Here is a 6,602-nt window from a genome sequence, read left to right as displayed (position 1 = left end):
TTTCAATAAGGTTTTAACATTTTGTTAAGGTTACTGCAGTTTCTTAGTTTCTGATTGGTTATGGCTCTGTTTCCTATCTTAAGAGGGGTGGGACTCTCATCAGGCCACAAACCCTCCCCAACCACACCCTCTCTTTCTAGGCCACACCCCTCATTGGTCTTGGTTCCCACCCTCCTTGAGTTTTGCTTTGGGTTTTTGCCTGTCTAGAACAGATCAGGAGACTGGAAACCAAGCCCTGTGAGGAGAGACTGAAAGAACTGGACATGTTTAGCCTTGAGAAGAGAAGACAGAGGGAAGATACGACAGCATTTTTCAAGTACTTGAAAGGTTGTCGCACAGAGGAGGGCCAGGATCTCTTCTCGATCGTCCCAGTGTGCAGGACATGGGATAATAGGCTCAAGTTACAGGAAGCCAGATTTTGGCTGAACATCAGGAAAAACTGTAACAGAACTCTAACAGAGCAGAACGGCAATGGAACCAATGACCTTGGAAGGTGGTGGGCTCTCCAACACTGGAGGCATTCAAGAGGCAGCTGGACAGCCATCTGTCAGGGATGCTTTAAGTTGGATTCCTGCATTGAGCAGGGGGCGGGACGCGATGGCCTTACAGGGCCCTTCCAACTCCACTGTTCTATCATTTTATGATATGTCCTTGGACTCTAATAATGCTGTTGCTTGCCTGGATAGAGAGTGGTGTGCAAGTTTGTATAGAAATTAATCTACTGTACAAAGGTAACAATTACATTCATTGCTCTGTCTACTTTTGCATTATACTATGAAAAATTGCTTACAACCATGTGTCCATTAAGCAAAATTGCATTAGACATGGGTATATTAGGATAAACACATATAAGCAATGTGCAAATGTGGCAACCTGAATTTAAGATTAGAAACACCAGGGTTAGACAGTGTGATAGCCTGCAGATGTTTTGGACTACAGCTCCCATCATCCCTGACCATAGGCTATGCTAATTGAGGCTGATGGGAGTTGTAGCCCAACAACTTTGTTTATACTTTGTTTATATAATGTTTTATATTGTCTGTGCAATACACACTTGCTGTATTTTATATATTGTGGTTTTATCATGTTGTACACCGCCCTGGGAGCTGCTAGCTATAGGGCGGTTTAGAAATGCAACTAAATAAATAAAATAAATAAAAATGAGAAACTGGGAGAAACTGAAATTGACATATTTGTCCATCCCTGGAATAGCTGCTACCACAGGTCCTGAAGGGGACTACCAGAGGGCATCTTGCCAAGTGCTCTGAGTATGCCAGTCAACTTTTATGCATTCATGGTATGCTGCTTGGCACATAATAAGAAACAAGGAGCGTGGCAGCAAAAAGAAAAGTGGGCTGGCCCTGCCAATAGGGAAGAAAATCAGTTCAGTTCACAAGTAAAGCCAGAGCTATCAATTTCACATGAAACAGTATGAGAACCAACACAGCCATCCTTCAAAATTGACACTTAACCAAAGTTTGTGATGTAGTTCTCCAGCCAATGTTTACAAAAATGCATATATTAGGGGGAAAGTGTACATAAAAATGAACGCATTGGTGATGATAACCTACAAAAATGCATTACATTATGAGAAATTGCTTGCAAAAATGTGTACATTTTTGTACACATGCACAAAATGTGCATACAAAAATGGGTGTATTAAGAGAAATTTGCACTTAAATGCTGAAGAGTCTTCATGAGGTTTGTTTTAAAAGAAATCACAAATTGCTGCAGAAATATGGCGAACTGAATTTAAGACTGGAAAAAAGAGAAACAGAGAACGAAAATGGACAGTTCCTTCCATCCCTAGCTGGCCCTGATAATCAGAAACTCTCCCTGTGTTTGTCACACAACTCTCTGCAATTGCTTCTGTGCCCAGTATGCAGGGAACATTGGAAGCTGCCTCATACTAGGTTAGATTATTGATATTGGTGTTTGATATATATTGCAGTGGAGTGAAGAAATAAGTAGTCTGGCAAGACTGTTTGTTGAACGAATAAATAAACTTGGTTAATTATTACTGGAAAATAAAGTCATTCCGACTACAGGCATACATGTGGCCATTGCAGAGCCATGAGGTTTGCACCCACAGGCACAATCTCTGATCCAGACCTTGGAAAAGTTACTTTTTTGAACTACAACTCCCATCAGCCCAATCCAGTGGCCATGCTGGCTGGGAGTTGTACAGGCGGGCCCTGCTTATACGGCAGGTTCCATTCTGGACTGCCGCCGTAAAAGCGGAAATTGCTGTAAAGTGGAACCCATTGAGGATAATGGGACACGTCACGCAAAAATGACGAGAAAATGCCGCAAAATGCTGCAAAAGACCCAAACTGGCTTTAAAACGGGGAATTTCCCACCGCCACATTAGCAGAAAGCCGGAAAGTGAAGCGCCGGTAAGCAGGGCCCTACTGTAGTTTAAAAAAGTAACTTTTCCAAGCTCTCTCTGACTAACAAAGAAAGGGAAGAGGGAGGAAGCAAAGCCTGAGGAAAAACAAACAAGTAGTTATTTAAAAAAGAGAAGACTAGATTGCCTATCCATCATGCACGTGCATGCACTCACACACATTCAGCTTAATTGTTGCAAGCCTTGGTGCTTTACTCCCAACAATTTAGCCATCTAGCCTAGAACTGTCTACTCTGACAGGCAGCAGGTCTTCCGGGTGCCAGGCAAGGGGTCTTTCCCAGTACCTGCTACCCAATATCTTTTTAGCTAGAGATGCCTGGGACTGAACCTGTGTCCTTCTGAATACAAAGCATGTGTTCCATCACTGAGCTACGATCCCGTTCAACAATCAAATCTCATAATTATGCGTAGGTTACCAGTCTTAATGACAGCTAAACATGACTTATAGATTCTGTCTCTTTCTCTCTCTCTTTTAATTGGGCTGGGCAATTATTTTTACACTCAGCTGGGAGGAATTATAGCTCACTTTACAAAACTAGCTGTAAATTTCCCATTATATCTGGGGGGGGGGGGAGACCTGCCTTAAAGCATTCTTTATTTTAATGACATGTTACACTGAAAAAGATTTTTTTAAGTAAATAATTTAAAGGGAGAAATCAAAGCCTTGCAAATGGAGTACTGCAGAGCTGAATCTAACCCAAAGGAGGAAATATCTAAGTGTACGGTTTTTTAAGGATTTGAGAATTTATGGGCTCATTCAATAGTGAGGAAGCAAAGCACAGCACAGTAAAATGGATATGGAACGTAACAGCCATGACCTTAAAGACACCACTTGATTCTTCTGAGAGACAAACTGAAAAAAGGCAGGTGCAAATGTCAAAGGATGGTGCCCAGCTGCAGAATGATTATAATTATCATAAACTGGGGGTGGGGGAGAGAAAAAGCGAATATGAAGGAGGCCTTTTCATTTTAACAGAATCTCCACGTGGTCACTTCTATTTATAAAACAGAATATATTACAGGAATGATAAGCCACAGCCCATTGCTGGTACTTCTTGTCTTCCTAAAATTGAAGCCTTTTGTCTATTTTATATCGTGAAATACATGCTGGGGGAGGGAAGAGAGAATGCGTTCAAAGCTGTATTTGATTTAGGATTTACAAGCATACACATTTACAAAGGCCAGACAGGATCATACCTTGTGCAGGTACAGCACCTGTGGAAACAGGGTCATCCCAGGGGGGGCATGTCATAGGGGCCCAGGGGAAAGTGACACTGGGGGGGTTGCATTTATCTCCACCCTGCCTCTGCTGCCCCCCCTCCTCTTCATAGTGAGGGTGATGGCTCCAACAGATGGCTTTTTTCAAGCCTCCTTGTTTCAGGTGGAGATGATCATCCTGGGGTTTGCAGCTCTGGAGGGGTGGTTAACTCTCCAGTTGCCTTCTCCCCCACTAGGGAGCCCAGGGTGGCAAACAACAACGATAAAACACTAAAAAAAATATTTTGATAAAGCATCTTAAAGCAACACATTTTTAAAAAAAAATCTTTAAAACAATTACAATCAATAGGGTAGAGGCAAATTCAGAAATGCAGGGTCCCTTCATGACAGCAGGGCCACCTCATTCGCTTGCTCGATCTCCATCATCATCTCCACACTTCTCAGTGCTTCTCGCACATGCCTTCTCCCCCAACAACAGACATCCCTTGGAGCCAATCAGCATGAAAGGGGAGTGTGTTAGCTACTGCAAAGAGTCTTCTCAGTGGCTAACTCACCTCCTTTCACTCTGATTGGCTCCAATTAGCAGGAAAGGACAAAGAAGCACATTAGAAGTCATTTCTCAGTGGCTAACACTCTCCCCTTTCATGTTGACTGGCTTGTAGGATGCTGGATTCATAGGGGCCCTGCTCCCAAAAAGTAAGAGGTCTAACACCTTCCAAGATCCCAGATGACTATACCCCTGATTACAATGCAGATGCAGACTGGGATAAGGTCTCTGCTTAAAAAACTTTTTGAAAGAGAAAGGTCTTCAGCAGGTGCCGGAAAGAGAACAGAGATTGTGCCTGCCTGATATTTAAGGGGAGGGAATTCCAAAGGGCTGGCAGCCCCTGGCATTCACTGACATTTCAAAGAGATATATAGAATATGAAAAGGTACCATCTACAATAAAACAGTAAATAACAGCACTAATAAAATGGCAGGAATACTGCTCAGTACTTTCACAGTGGCCAGTAGTATCTATGTGGCAGATGAAAGAAGACTGGGAAAGCTTGTATAAACATGAAGGCTTTCACCATGCATCAAAAACTTAAGATTGTCGGTGCATGTCTTATTATATCATCAGCAGGGAGGACACTCCACAGAATTGAAAAGGATTATGAGGCTCAACACTCAATTCACACACACTGCCATTTGTAACATGCTATTGGACTTCACTTCACAGTCACACTATGGCTTCCGCATTCCACAGCAAAATGTTACTTTGTGCATCACCACAACCACACAACGTCTGCTATAAGTGGCAGCTGTGATTGCGTGGCAAGCCATTTGTGAGTAGCAATTGCACAAATTGATTGCTGCGGGCTGTGCAAAATTGCACTATGGCCACATGCCACCACAAAACAGCCGTTTGCGGTGGTGTAGTGCAGTTTGTGGCAAGCGCAGGGCACCCATCCCTAAACACAACTGTGCTCAACAAACTTAAGCAAACGAAAATGTACTGCAATCCAGAAATACTCTCTTGCGAACCAAGATCCTGACAGGTCCGTAATTATCTCCATCAAGTCTATGAATGATAATGCCTCCTTGTTTCCTTTTCCTGACATTTCATGAGTTTGCCTGTTCTTCATTCATCATGGAATTTAAACAGATCGCTTCACTGAATGCATATAGACCACCAAGTTAGAAGAAGAAGAAAAAAGCACATTGTGGGTTTCTAAGAGTAGTATTTTCTTCATTTCATCCATCTAGGACTCCACAGATATAACCAAGGAAGGTTAAAAGGGGTGAGGTTACTCTGAGTTTTTTATTGGCCTGTGAGAAATCATTCCCTACTTGCCAAAACAAAGGCCATGCCTCTCAAGAGCCCATGTCTGTTATTAGGGCAAGTGCCAGCACCAGGCATCATTGGGCAGTTACCAGGGCCCCGCCCCATGTCTACTGATGTCTGCCCTGAGGCCCCCTTAATCTTTTTTGGGGAGGCAGCACTCTGAGCAGTGCTGGGTGTCTGGATCTAGCTATCACTTTAATTTCCCACAATGCCGACATCCTAATGCCGCTCTAGTCAGAGGCGGTATGCTTCCAAATACCAGTTGCTGGAATTTAACCACAGGAGGGGAGAGTGCTCTTGTGCTCAGGTCCTGCTTGGGGGCTTCCCATGGGCATCTGGTTGGTTACTGTGTGAACAGGATGCTGGACTAGATGAGCCACTGTCCTAATCCAGCAGGCTGTGCTTCTCAGTGGCCACTAGCCACAGTGGCTATGTTCTGTCTCCACTATCAGAGGCAGGATGCCTCTAAATTAGGGTTGCCAGGCTCAGGGCCTGATCCTGATCCTGTATCTTTAGGAGAAGAGAAAGTCAGCCAAGTGCAGGTGTTCTTGCAACACTGTAATGGGAAAAACCACAAGGTGAAATTCTCCCTTCCCCCTCCACAACTTTTAAAGATACAGAAGACCTCTTGGAGGCCGGGCCTGGCAACCTTGTGGTTTTTCCCATTACAGTGTTGCAAGAACACCTGCACTTGGCTGAGATTCTCTTCTCCTAAAGATACAGGATCAGTCTCAGGGATTGAACCTGGCAACCCTACTCTAAATACCAATTGCTGGGAATCACAAGTGGGAAGCGAGCTGTTGTACTTGTGCCCTACTTGTGGGCTTCCCATAGGCATCTGATTGGCTACTGTGAGAACATGATGCTGGACTAGATGGGTTGTTGTTGTTGTTGATGCTGATGATGCTGATGATGATGTTACTACTACTACTACTACTACTACTACTACTACTACTATTTCAATTTCTTACCTGTCCTTCATCATAATATCGCAGCAAATAAAAAAAATTCCAATGTTAAAAACAGTTTAAAACAAATTACAATCACAAGAATAGGGTGATAACAGAATGACAATAATCACAATTATCACTCTGTGTCTTTAATCAAACAATATCAAGATAATATTGCATTGGTGGGGAAAATAAGAGT

Source organism: Rhineura floridana, chromosome 14 (assembly GCF_030035675.1).
Source record: "Rhineura floridana isolate rRhiFlo1 chromosome 14, rRhiFlo1.hap2, whole genome shotgun sequence".
Lineage (NCBI taxonomy): Eukaryota > Metazoa > Chordata > Lepidosauria > Squamata > Rhineuridae > Rhineura > Rhineura floridana.
The sequence above is the reverse complement of the archived record's forward strand: the minus strand, read 5'-3'. Positions refer to the sequence as shown.